General features: G+C 51.3%; 1 long non-coding RNA gene across 1 annotated transcript; it reads right to left on the reverse strand.

Moving 5' to 3' along the window:
- Window positions 1-2,054: 2,054 nt before the first annotated feature.
- On the reverse strand, window positions 2,055-12,292 carry LOC124090384 (uncharacterized). Its single transcript, XR_006851080.2, has 3 exons — window positions 12,115-12,292; window positions 11,294-11,399; window positions 2,055-6,361 (listed from the first exon to the last, which is right to left on the reverse strand). It is a non-coding gene; the product is annotated as an uncharacterized LOC124090384 (long non-coding RNA).
- Between the last annotated feature and the right edge of the window lie 1,338 nt (window positions 12,293-13,630).

The following is a 13,630-nucleotide window of genomic DNA, read 5'->3' on the forward strand; positions in this document are numbered from 1 at the left end:
AGAAAACAAATGAAGATACTATGGGATCCCTCCCCACCCGCCCCCATTCCATGTCCCCTCTTATCAGTGTCTTACATAGTAGTCTGGGACCTTTGTCACAAATAATGAGCCTACAGTGAACACTTATTATTTATCAAAGTCCACACTTCATTCAGGTTCCCGTAGTTCTTAACATGACTTTCCTTTCCAGTCCCAGGATCCCATCTGAGACGTCACGTTACATTTAGTTGTTAGGTCTTCTGGGGCTCTTGTCTGTGATGGTTTCTCAGACTTTCTTTGCTCTGAGTGACCTTGACAGTGTTGAGGAGACTGGCCAGGTGTTTCGTAGAATGTTCCTCATTGTCTGATGTTTTTCTCAGGGTCGGATGGAGATTGTGGGTCTGGGGAGGGGGACCACAGGGCTGGCCACAGCCTAGCAGGGGAGGTACATCCTGCCATCAGGACTCCCCACTGTGCGTCTGGACCTTGATCATCTGGCAGGGGAAGGGCTCAAGGGCTTCCCACCCCTTTCCATGCCATCCTCTCTGGAGAGAAGTCACAGCACTGTCCACCCTTGTGGGGGGATTTACATTCCGCTCTCACCTCCTTGAGGGCAGAAGACATACTTATTTGGAATTCTGCATGTGAGCTTTGTCTGTTCTATCCCACTTATTTATTTATTCAGCCTTTCATTCCTATCAATATGCATGCATGGAGATTTACTTTACAATTTGGGTTACGCTATGATATCACTGTATTTACCACGGTGCCCAGGTTGCTGCAGCTCTGACTACCGGCCACTCTTTCAGTTACCCCTGTGTCCCCCTGACGTGACCCCCTAGTCATGGGGTTTCTTTTGGGCACCTGCTGACTTCCTGATGCTTCAAGATGCTTTGGGCTTGTCTCCTGCACACCTTCCCAGCCTAGAACCAGCCTCCCCACCAGTCTGCTTTCGGCTTTGTGTTTGTGGCGCCTGATTTGGTTCATCAGTTTTTACCCCTGAGGTCCGCCTGAGCCCCGCTACTGCCTGCTGTTGGGCCGATTCTACTTCTCTTCTCTCCCAGTTGGGTGCTTCTAGTCAGTTTCTGCTGGACACCTGAGGCCCATCCTCCTGAAACCACCCCTTGGTGCCTGCCTCTCTGCCTTGGCGCCCACCCCTCCGCACTCACCGCACTCCGGGCAGCCCTGGGCTGGCTCTTCCCACTGGCCAGACCTCCTGCAAGGCACCCCTCTCCTTCCTCAGGTTTCCCCACCCCCAGAATTCCCTCCCCACCCAGTCTTTCCTTGCCTATTGTATCCAAAATAGTTCCTGTCTCCCTCACAGCTGTCAATGATTTTATGGGCTCATTAATTTTTCGTCTTTCTCCACTGCTGGCCTGTGAGTTCAGGTAGAACCTCATCTCCTTCATCAAGGCTAATCACTGCAGGGGTCACCACAGTGGACTCTGCAACCAGATGCCCGGGTTCGAAGCCCAACTCTGACACTCACTGGCAGTGGCATTAGAGGCAACACAATCTCTCCAAGCCACAGTTTCCTCATCTGTAAAATGGATGTGATAATAGAAAAAAACATATCGAGCACTCAGAACAATGCCTGAACCTTGGAAGATAACTCTGAATGTCACCTATTATCATTTACTTTCTTAGAAGCATTCCGGATAGGTGATTTCCTGAGCTCTGGTGTCTTCCAGACTGAGATTCCTTGGTGCAAGATAAACCTGACAGTGAACAAGAAGCACTTGCTACAACGATGCCAAATGGCATCTTCCACCCAACTGCTGAATGCTGGGCCCTTGTAGTGCCCCTGAAGTAGTGCACACATGGGAGAGTCTGCCTCTTAACATGATAAGATACCTTGGGAACTTGGGACATCCAGATTCCTCCAGGCTATGGAGCTCCCAGGTCCCTAAAACATGGACCGAGTGTTCCTGCCTGCACCCCTCAACCATGCTGAGATGGTGCTGTGCCCATCCCTCCCTCCCTCTCTCCCTCCCTCACTCACAATCTGCCTGGGAAGCCCCTGTGCCTGGGCTGCAGGAACGCACACTAGCTGGACCTCGAAAGGCGTGGCCACCATGAGTCCTGCTGGTGCCTGTCCCTCCCTGTCTCTCTGGCCTCTCCTGCCCCAGTTACCATTTGATAGAGCTGGCTTTGCACATCAGCAAGTAATGAATTTACCAGCAGTGACAGCAGCCTTGCTAGGAACTCCTGGAATCCCACCAGGTGCCCCCCAGACCCCAGGACCCCAGCACCGCTTGTCAACCCTTGAGACACGGGGAGCTGGGGTCCCATGTTCTCTTTACTTAACCTTTGGGGTTGCTCAGGACCACCCCAGCCCCAGCCAGTGCTCCACAAACACCCACACAGGGAACACTGGCAGGGGCTTCCTTCCCACCGCTGGTGAGTGTGGGTCTGGGGCGCAACTCCCGGGCTTCTCGCCCTGCGCCTGTTCTTGGCAGGGAGACAGGGAGGAATCACTTCCAAGAGACACAGTCAAGGTACATTTCTAATGCTGCTCCTGGCAGCTCCTAAGGACCAGAATGGGGGAGGTTGGGGACAGTGTCAGTGTCTCTGATTCCCTGGCTACTAAAATGCTAGTATTATTTAATAGTAGCTGTCATTCATTATACATCATCCAATTTCACCCTTCCAACAGCTCTGGGGCATAGGTTGCCTTATCTCTCTTGCAGACACAGATCAGAAAAGAAAACTACACTGGGAAGGTGAGGGCCGGGGCTGGTATTGGAATCAATGTCTCATACGACCCACTGCAGCAATCCCTTGGGGGCTTCAATTTGAAGGCCCCAAGAGGGTCCTAGGGGAGGAAGCCCAAGGTGGGGGGAGTGATGGAGAGAGGCATGGAGACCTTGGTGGGGGCGCTGGTTTGCTGAGATTCCCATGACTTCAGAGCACTTACAGAGAGCCCCTCCTCCTCGGCACTCAAGTTACTGGAGCTGCTCTCCCATATCTCCTCCTCTTAGCAGCCCTCCCACACAGTCCTACAATGTCATTTCTAGAGACAGTCATAAATCAACAACTGGCCTCCTTTTACAAGTGATATCATTGAAGATCAGAGAAGGCAATAGGCTTATTCAAGAGCAAACAGCAACTTGATGCCACAGTTACCACAGGATCTAGGTTCTACGATTGCTAAGCCATCGCCCCAAGTGGCTTTGATAGAGCGTGGTAATGTAGTTTCACAGGGTAATGGGTTCACCCCCTGAAGAGAGGGGAGGAGGTCGCCCCCCACCCTTTACTCACCTGAGGACTCTCCCCCTACTCCACAATTAGGCTTTAGAAAAAGAAAGCAAAGACCTTCTTGGGATGCATTCTGGATTCTTCTGCCACATCACTTCTTCACACTCTGCCAGTCCCAGGCAGAGCAGCAGGCACGCGGCCGCGGAGCCCAGAATTCCAAGTTACTGTTGGACCCGACTCTGCAGTTCACCCTGTGCCCAGCGCAGGAGGCGCTATCCACAAACATGATGGATAGTCACTGAGTAATCTCCAGGCCGATGGCAGAGGAGCTGTCCTCCGTGGCCCGTGCTTGGCGAGGGAGAGGCCGGCAGGGAGGAACAGCTTTATGATCCAACTGTACACAAATTCACTGGGGGGCCTGCTCAGCCCCAGGCCAGCAGGGAGGGACTAAGCAAGCTAACGGATGCGCAGCACTTTCTAAGCTGTAAAATGCTCGAGAAAGCACTTTCTAACTAAAGTGCTGCGTCAATGGGAGCTCGGTGGGTGTGTGAGCCACCGGAGCGTGGCTCTGGTGTTTCCGGCTACTTTAGGAATCTGAGTTTATGCTTTTGCTATCTGGTGACGGGTTTTCCTCTCCCTTGAGGATTCTCCTTGGTCGAAGGGCGATTCTCAAGCACACCTTTCCTTAATCAAAAGTATGATTCCACAAGCAATCAGTTACATGCAGTAAGGCCTAGAAAGACAATATTCTGGAAGTTTTATTGAAGTCCTGCCTTGCCTGGCGTTCCTCCTCCGTGGTCCTGCTGGTGCTCTGAGGTCATGCCTGGTGTTCCTCCTCTGAGGTCCAGGGTCCCAGACCTCTGATCCTCCTCTAACATTCTGCAGGTATTTGCTGGCAGGTGTGTGGAGGGGAGGGTAAGGCATAAGCAGCTATATGAAGATTTGGATATTTTTCTAACCAATAGTTCTTACTGGTGAGTTCATGACTACATACATTTGTCAAAAGTCAAAACTACATGCTTAAAAATAGTAAATTTTAAGGGCTGAGGTTGTAGCTCAGCGGTAGAGCACTCGCCTAGCACGGGTGAGGCCCTGGGTTCGATCCTCAGCACCACATAAAAATAAAGAAATAAAATAAAGGTATTGTGTCCGACCACAACTAAAAAATAAATAAATAAAATTTAAAAAATTTCAAAAAATAGTAAATTTTATTGTATGTAAACTATATTTCAGCAAATCTGATTTTCTAAAAAAGGCATAAATGCCTTCCCTGGTATTTTGATGTTTTCCAAATAATAATTATCATTTTAATTGAACTTAATTTATTCCTGGGTATTGCAAGGTGGGAAAAATATCTTTTACTCACTCATCACTAAGATCATAACTGAGGTCACTCTAACAAAAGGCAGATTAACAAGAGAGAAGCATATAAACTCACTTGCTGTAAGTTTAGTGTGACATGGGAACCTTCAAAAGGAAAATAAAGACCTAAGGAAACAGGTGAGCTTGTGTGTTTTTCTGCTAAGTGTGATAAAGAGTGTGTAGTTGTGAAGAGATACAACACGTCAAAGAGGGTATGGTCAAGAGGCGATCCGCTGGGGACTTAGCAAGTCTAGATCTTTCTCTGTGACCCTGGGTCTTCAGGGATAGGATGCTTCTTTCCTTGGTGCACAAGGAGGACAACTCTCACACGAGAGTCTGGTGACCTGCTTTAGAGCAGAAGTAGAGGAAGCTGACAGTGACATTCCTGTTTCTGGCACTTTCCCAGATGCCAAAGGGCCAGGTCCTATCAGCATAGCCTATGTGACAATTCCTACATTACTTCAAATTGAGTTTTCAGGACATGCACCTCAGCTCAAAATAGATTTCTGAGCCATCAGGCAAACTTTACATTACAAAACCTTTTTCAGAATGATCTCCTATTTTGTGGCTTGGCATCTCTCATTAAGAAGCCATTCTTTTCCATGATAGCTTCCTGCTCAGTAAAGGAAAGCCCTTGTCTTAACTTTCTAACACACTTAATCAACTAGAAAATTCTGCCTGACTCTCCTCTGCCAAAGTCTGCCCAGAAAGGAAAAGGAATTCATTTCCCACAGGCCTGAAGGGAACATATTGGCCATGTTCCAGCTGAAGTTCCTGTGGATGCAGAATTGTGGTTAGGAATTTTCAGGACTTCTTATAGTTATGTGGGAACTCTTGTTCCCAACTCTTGATATTTCCCCCTAAAGGAAGGAATGTGATCAATGTAACTCTGATATCACCTCTTTCCTTCCTGTGGAGGCAATTTCATTACTGGCCTCCCTCTGTCACCTTTACTCGGTGTCTCTGGGGGCTGACGTGACTTATCTGATTGTCCAATATGGAAAAATACATCAGGAAGGCTCAGATGAGCTCCTGTGGTCTCCATCTGAAGAGGGAGACTGCCTGCTCTGTTCCTCCCTGTCCTGAGGCTAACCTGGGCACACCCTCCACACGGGGACCCAGTGTCCTGTCCCACTCCAGCTGCTGCGACTGCATGGTTAAATGAGTCCAATTCTAGAGTTTAATTTTAATAAGCCCATTCACCCAAAGATGTAAGTCAAGTCCTCCAACCTGGCCTTCGTGACCCTTAGATGTTCCAACCATCTCTTCTGCACAGGGAAGGGGGTTGTCAGTATTGAACTTAGCTCAGACCTCCCAGCACTGGTAAGACAAGGAAATGGACATGCATTGGATTCTTAGTCCTACCACTTAACCAGAGAGTGACAATAAAGTGACCTGAGCTCATCCATAAATAATGATACCAGCATCGTTAGGCAGGTGTGAGCATCAAACAGGACAGTGAATGGAAAAGAGCTTGGTACGCTGACAAGTTCTGCGCACAGCAACCATGCCTAAAACGTGGTGACAAGGTCTTTATTAAACCTATACCCAACACACACGCCTGCAGAGATCTGAGCTCTTTACCAGGCACCTGTTCATTTCATGCCTTGCAGGTCCCTTTCCACTTTATAGTCTTGGCTCTGGGACTAGCCTCAGCAAGACTCTGGCAGATGAAGCCATCATTCTGTTGAATGTCATGTGAATAGAGCGAGATACCTGAGGGATAGAGTGCAGCACCAAACAGCTGGGTTTCCTCCCTGCTCCTCCACGCCATAGCTGGTGTCTATGAGTGAACTGCCTCTCTTAATCTTAGAGTCCTTGTCTGCAAAATAAGGATAATAATACATGAAGGTGATGACGGAAGTTACTTTTTTACAGGAATATCATGTGGACCAGGTGAACCCAATACGAGTTTGGCACATAACAGGCATTCATTACATGTTAACAGGCGTGATAATTTCTACCTGCCATCTCCACCATGGCACCCATGATATTCATGGTCCCAGGCTGGCCAGGATTCCCACTAAAGCTCCCTGTCAAACCCAGCCTCCTCCCCAGGCTTCATAGCCCATTCATCTCAGCGCCCCACATGCTCCCCAGTCAACCACCCACACCACACGTACTTCAGCCCCAGCTCCCAGAGGTGAGCAGAGAGCTGGGCTCAGTTGATCAGCCAACCATCAAGGGCATCCAGAGCGTCTCCTCCACACCAAGTCCAGGGCTAGGAGTTGGGGTCTCAGAGGCCTGTCAGTCTCACCCTCCCACCCTCCAGGACCACACTTGTGATGGTAGCAGACAGGGATGGTAACAGACCAGCTCCAGTGCTTTGGGAACCCAGAACCTGATTCCTTCCGAGGAGGTCATGCTTAGCTAGAACCAAAGACTGTCGCTGCTGAGGAAGAACTTTCCAGAAAAGGGAAGGGCAAGAAAAAACTCAGTAAAGTAAGGCATGGAGGGGAAACCACTAGGGTCATAGGAGGAAAGGGAAGCGAGACCCGGAGCCCAAGGAGTGGAGAGGAACCTCCAGAAGGAACTCGGTGATCAGAGGTAGGGCCGGAGAGGTGTCCACGTCTGCTTCTACTCCAAGGACCTCTGTGGGCTCTGGAGTCCACTCCAGGGATCCGAACCAGGGCATGCAGAAATGAGAGCGGCTCCGACACAGTGACAACAGCAGTTGGGAGGACAGACTGTGGCAGGCTGGGAAGGTCTAGATGCTTCTGAAGACCAGAGCGAGTGAGCTTCCGTCCCTGTTCACTCATTCATCCTAGAAATGGGTCCTGAATTCCCCAGCTCAGGCAGCAGCTGTATCTTTGAATGAGATGTGTGGGGAGCCATCCATGAAAACACACGAGGATCTTCTCTCGGCTTGAAGCCGGTGATTAAGTTTAACCTTGGGAACTATCTGTGGCTCTCCGTGCAATAGATTGCCCAAGGCACGTGAGCTTTGCCTTAGCTCTGCTAGGAAGAGCTCTCGTGGTCGCTCCAGAAATGAGCATAACCCGTTGGGAACTGGGCAGTCCACCTTTAACCTTTCTTGGAGAAGAACATTCTATGGAAGGCCTTTGATGTCATCCAATATAAATGAAGCAGGTGTGGGCTCCATTTTGCCATTAGTATAGAAGCTCGGCTAGCCCACCCCACCCCCACTTTTGAAATATGTTTTGTGTTCTCTGATTTTTTTCATCGTTCTTTTTTTTTCCTAGATTTTATTTCTCAGCCAGCCCTTTCCACGGAAGGGAATCCCAGTTCAGGGAGACAGATGCTCCCTGAACTCCCTGGGCCTCTCTTTTCTCACCTGTGAAAGAAGGGTGTCAATACTCAGGGGCCAAGGCTGAGTCAGGTCTTGGGCAGGGGATGCTCCTGCTGCTTTCTGGAGTGTTCTGCAGCCTTTGGCAAGTGCTCCCTAGGACCCTGCTCTGCCTCAACAATCCTCCTGGACTGAAGGATTTTAAATATCCCCTCAGCCTTTTTCAAGATCCACGAGACTATCCTCTCTGGGGAACAGGGGCACACATTTCCGTGTCATCTGGCCATGCCTAGTAGGTACTTGCTCAGAAATTAGATGCCACATGGGTGTCGGTTGGATGTCAGCATCCTCTAACAAGCATACTCCCCAGACCTGTGAGGAACACGGTGAAAAGGCAGGGGGCGGGGGGCCCTCGTGAACCTTTACTGCATGCGCAGATTCAGAGGCTAGGGGCTTTAATGACTTCAGTTAACCTTGCAGAACACCGGGAAATAGGAGTTGCATTCCTGTACTCCCGAGAACCAAGCTGGGTGCCAGAAAGACAAAGCAAGGCATTCCCCACAGTCACAAAGCAAGGACACAGCAGAGCCAGGACCAGAGGGGAAAGCACCTGGCCTTCCTTCTTCTGCACCTGCCCTGGTTCGGCATCCCTCAACCTCTAGGGACCTGGAGTGGCCTCTGCATTTCCCAGGTCCTTGGCCTGAGGCTCCCCACCTCAGGGAGAGCAGAGCTGCTACTGTGATGAGACCCGAGGAGACCCTACTTTAATTTGTCCCGCCCATCACCCCCTCCAGCAGAAGAGACAAATGGTTGAACACGGCCTGCGTGCCCTTGCAAACCCTGCTGGAAAACAGCAATTAAAGCTTTTCCTCCAAGGAGTTGTCCTGGAGATGAAAGAAAGGAAATGGGATGTGGAAATGGAGGGGCATTTCTGTGGGGCATCGGGGATCCTCGGGACTATTCAGAGAGAGGACAGCAGGCTTAGTTAGCAGTCTTTGGGTGGAAATGCTCGAGAGTGGTCAGCTCTTCTCAATATGAATGAGTGTGCGTGTGACACACCTAAATGTTCATCGGCACGTGTGTGTATGCACAGTCATTTGCTTATAAAAATGCTTTCTAACTTAAAAAATACAAGATGTTCATTAAAGAAAATCTTCAAAGTAAAAAAAGCTGGGGGCTGGGGTTGTGGCTCAGTGGTAGAGCACTTGCCTAGCCTGTGTGAGGCACTGGGTTTGATCCTCAGCACGACTTATAAATAAGTAAAGCTCCATTGACCACTAAAAATATTATTTTTAAGTTGGGGGGGTGCAGGAAGAGAGAAGAAGTCTCCTTTGGTCCTTGTTTCCCTCCCCTGCCCAGGAAACAGGCACTCCTGGAAACCGTTGTGAGTAGCGTCTGATTCATTCCATTCCGTTTCTCTTTCCACATATTCGAAACTCTGATTTGGAAGGGACAGGAGGTATTCATTTAGGCCCTTCCCTGTGCCAGGTGAGAGCCCACTGCTTGCCTCTGCCACACTCCAAGTGGTGCTGGGAAATCAGTATCGTCGTCCTTCTTTACAGATGAGGAACCTGAAGCTCAGAGTGGTTCAGAAATGAACCCAAGGCACACAGCTTCCAAGTGGTGCAGCCTGGAATCCCACTGGTCCCTAACAGGTTCCAAAGCTCCTCTTCTGCCCAGGTACCTCGGGGGCACGGAGGGAACAGACTAGCACCTGCCTCTTACTCTCAGCTGCTCAGGGTGTAACAGGGGTAATCAGGATGGCATGGCGCTGGTCAGAGCTGAGACAATACTGCAACAGTGTGGGGTTTGCTTAAAGTCCTTCGGGAATTCCCAGGGGGGGCAGCCTGTTTTCTACTGGAGAAAAGCAAATGGAGGCTGGGCCAATGGAAGGGTGCTATCCGAGCTGGTCCTAGAGATGGGGCAGAGTTAAAAGGGCGTCTCTGGGGGGTCTTCCAGGCTGAGGTCACAGCCTCAGGAAAGAGAAAACAGTGGAACTCTCAGGAACAGGAGACTCATGTGGCACTTGGGGACAATAGTGGAAACATAGAAAGGGATGCTGGAGATGAAGTTAGAGATGAGACTAAAGGGCCTGGAGGGCTCGGCTGGGGGGAAAAGCTGTCACTGAGCAGAGGAATGACATGCTCTGAGTGTCAGTCTCAGGCTTCCTGGAGGAGCACCTCAAAGGCTGAAATGAGGGTGGGGGACAGCTTTTCAGGGTAGGAAAGCCAGGGAGGCTGCAGCCATTGTCACAGATCAACAGGCTGAGAGGTGGGGGTGATGCGGAGACAGGAGAGTCCTGGAGTAGGAGTTAGGCCAAGACGAAGCAATGGGACTCAGACTGGAGAGGTTCAGGCACAGTCCCTGCACAGGGGACAGGGACATCCGCTGGGAGAAGCCACCCAGGAAGAGCAGCAGGTGCAGAACACACAGTGGAGTCAGTCTTGTGCAGATGAGTCTGGGGCGACCATCAGGCATCACGTGGGACACGCTGTAGGGGAGTGGAAATGTCGCCAGGCGCCAAAGAGGCCGGCCTAGCACCTTCCAGCACAACCCAGGAGAGACCCAGGAGGCCTCGGAGATCAGCCCCCAGCCCCATCCTCCCAGAGCAACACCCCAGCCTCTGATTAGCCGACCTTCCGACACCACCCCAGGGCGCTCCCTCCCACCAGCCTCTCTCTGAAGACGTCACTTCCAGCCTCCTCCACTCATCCAACCCCGCATCTTCTCACACCTTCCTTCCAGGGAGGGCTCCTGGGCCCTCCTCCCTGCTCAGCCCCCTGCTTTCTGCCAGCCCCCGGGATCCCTTATGCAGTCCCCATCCTGACCCAGCTTTCACCCCGTGACAGACTGGCAAGGCCACCTTTCACAGCACCCTTGATGTCCTTGCCCTCGCCCTGCACTGCACCTGCTGACAAAGCTCCAATCAGCTCCTCTATGAGGTGGACCCAGTGGAAGGCCTTCAGGTCATTGGGGACATGCCCCTGAGGGGTTAGCAGGACCCTAGTCCCTTGTTCCCCTGTCTTTTCTGCTCCTGGCCTTGAGGAGAGGTTTGCTCCCCCTCACATTCCCTTCCATGAGGGGCTGCCTCGCCACAGGCCCCAAAGCAAAGGGCCCCAGTGATCATGGGACTGGAATCTCCGATGCTGTGAGCCAAAATAACCCTTTTCTCTTTATAAGCTGATGGTCTCAGGTATTTGTTATAGTGACAGGAAGCTGACGAACACAGACATCCACCAAACTGAGGAGGCCTCGGAGATCAGCCCCCAGCCCCATCCTCCCACAGCAACACCTGATCTCACACCTCCGGCTCCCTGCCTGCCACAGAGTGGAAATAGCAGGCTCGTTGCCCACTGTTCTTCCAATCCATCTTCACCTGACTGATCCCTTAATAATTGATTCCTAATAATAGATCATATGGCAGCACAGTGGGCACCTCCTCCAGGAAGCCTAGAAATCCCAGACTTCACACAATGGAGGCATCAAGTCCGCAGAGCAAAGGCCTACCTGAGTAGCTAGACAAAGGCTGGGACCAATTCACACACTGTCCGTCAAGAGAGGCTCCGTCCAATGAGTCACCAAGACCAGCCGGACTCCACCTTGCAGCTTCCCCCTGAGGACAGAAACAGGAGGGAAGCACTTTCCCTTAGACCAGCTACGGAAAGGAGAGAGAGAGAGAGAGAGAGAGAGAGAGCGAGAGAGCGCGCGCTGGCCCAGGAGGCCCAGCTCGGTCAAGCTCCCTTCCTCCAGCTCAGTCCTCCTCCCCGTCTCCAAGAGGAGTGAGTTGACAGGGGCAGAGTAAAGGGCGCTTCTTTGCAGCACTCCAGAAGGTCAGAAATCCCTATGTCACGGGCCAAGGTGGGAAACATGATCAGGAAAGGCAGTGACTTCAGCGCGTCTGAAGCAGTGCTCAGCCTTCTGTGTCAAAGAAACAAGCCGTTTCAATTTGTCACAGGGTGAAACAGGAGCTGTGGTCTGCAGGTCTGTTTAAGTCACTCAGAGCCTTTTGAAGTTCTCCTTGTGACCCCGAAAGGAGACATGAAGGAGCCTAGGGACAGAAGGCAAATAGGGAGCCTATTGGTCTCCCTCCCTGGGGCTTCAAAAGCCCATCTCAATGACCCTTATCATGGTTGGAGTTACAGAAGCCCTGGCGCTCCCCATTTCCCCTGAAATCCCTCCAATTATTCTAATTAGAAGGTGCTCAGACCCCTCTTCAGCTTCTCTTTCTCCTCCTGAACAGGCATCCTGCATTCCCTCCATGCCACTCAGCTCACAGGATCCTTGCTCCTTCCTCCCACGGTTTCCTTCCCCATCTCACCTCTACTCACTTCTGTTTCCCACCTTTCCGTCTCCCTAACTTTGGGTCATCCACAACCAAACGCAAAGTGTTATGAAGGTATGTCTTCCTTGAATGCCTCAGCCACCATCTCCCAACACAGTGCTGCTATCTCTGTCCTGACCTGTCAGGGTTTTTAGCCGCCCCCTTCCCTCCGGACCTGTGGGAGAGATTGGGGGAGCACGCCCCGGCCAGGACAGGCCAAGAAAGGTAAAGGTCGACTGGCCACCCACACCCAGCCCTCCCTCCCCAAGGACAATCCGGCAGGCCAGGGAGAACAGTCAAAGCAGGATGTTGTTTAATGAGAAAACACACAGCTAATATAATGTACAGGAGCCAATCAGGGTAAAGGTCAGCAGGGTGGAGAAAATTTACATCTACACCCAACCTACAGGCAGTAATGTCCCTGAGTGCAGAAGGGTTCTGAGCCTATCTTAGAGGTGGTCCGATTCTTCATCACCACCCACCGCAATGCCCTCTGGCTAATCGCTAGGTGCTCTCTCAGCCACTAGTGGCCCCAGGACTGGGAAGCGGGTAGCAGCCAGCAAGTTAAGTTTCCTCTTTTCTGATGCAACATGTCTCACGTTACATCATGCCTTACACTGACCCCAACCCAGTTTCTGGGTGTCCATCTCTTTAGGATCAAGGTTGACGCATGGCATGGTGGCTGCAAGAGGCAGACCTGGGTCTCCATCAACTCTGCCGGTTAACTGCTGCTGTATTTAGATTTAAGACCTATCATTTGCCTGGACCTCCATTTTCCCATGTCGAATGGAGATGATAATACACAAGGCACAGAATTTGGGGCAATCAAATGAAAAGACTTTAAAAACCTGGGCCTTGTCAGGCTCTGCAGGAGAGACTCCTCATTATTATCTTGATGAGAGACTCAAGCAAGGGAGTGAATAGTGGCCACAGCCCAGTCCCAGGCCACTGGGAGCCCCCCAACCCCACTATCCCTGAACTTCCCGGACCATCTGAAGGATGCGGGTGGCCCTTCAGCCTCTGTGAGTTGGAGCCCCACCTGCTACACCCTCCCCCGACTTTGTTTCACTGCCAGTTTCCTGAACTCTGGTTACCTATCCCCTTAAAAGTGGCGCAACTAACAAACACTAATTACTCTGGACAAAGGAGGAGGCTCCCTGGCAGCACAGCATTCAAGGGCAGCCAAGGTAACAGGCCGGGGATGAGCCGCAGAGCGGGAGCTTACCCACTCTCTGGAACTGGCGAACTCTTTCCAGATTTTAATTACATTTCTCAAAAACAAAAACAAGACCTGCTCCCCTGTGAGAGCTTCAGCCCCATGTTACGGAGAGCAGAGCCAGCTGTGTTGGATAGCAGGTGACAAAACACACAGGGACAACAGTGGCTCACATGTCGGGGCATGAGCAGTTGTCAGGAACCCCCTGCTGTCCCCACGTGTAGAGTGACAAGAGTCCCCCAAGCCCCCCAGGCTCCTTCTTCTTCCCCAGGTTACCCTGCCTGAGGGAGGAAGAGAGAGAGACATG

Source organism: Marmota monax, unplaced genomic scaffold (genome assembly GCF_021218885.2).
Source record: "Marmota monax isolate L192 unplaced genomic scaffold, Marmota_monax_Labrador192_F-V1.1 WCK01_AAM20220418_F8-fsc00017, whole genome shotgun sequence".
Taxonomy (NCBI): domain Eukaryota; kingdom Metazoa; phylum Chordata; class Mammalia; order Rodentia; family Sciuridae; genus Marmota; species Marmota monax.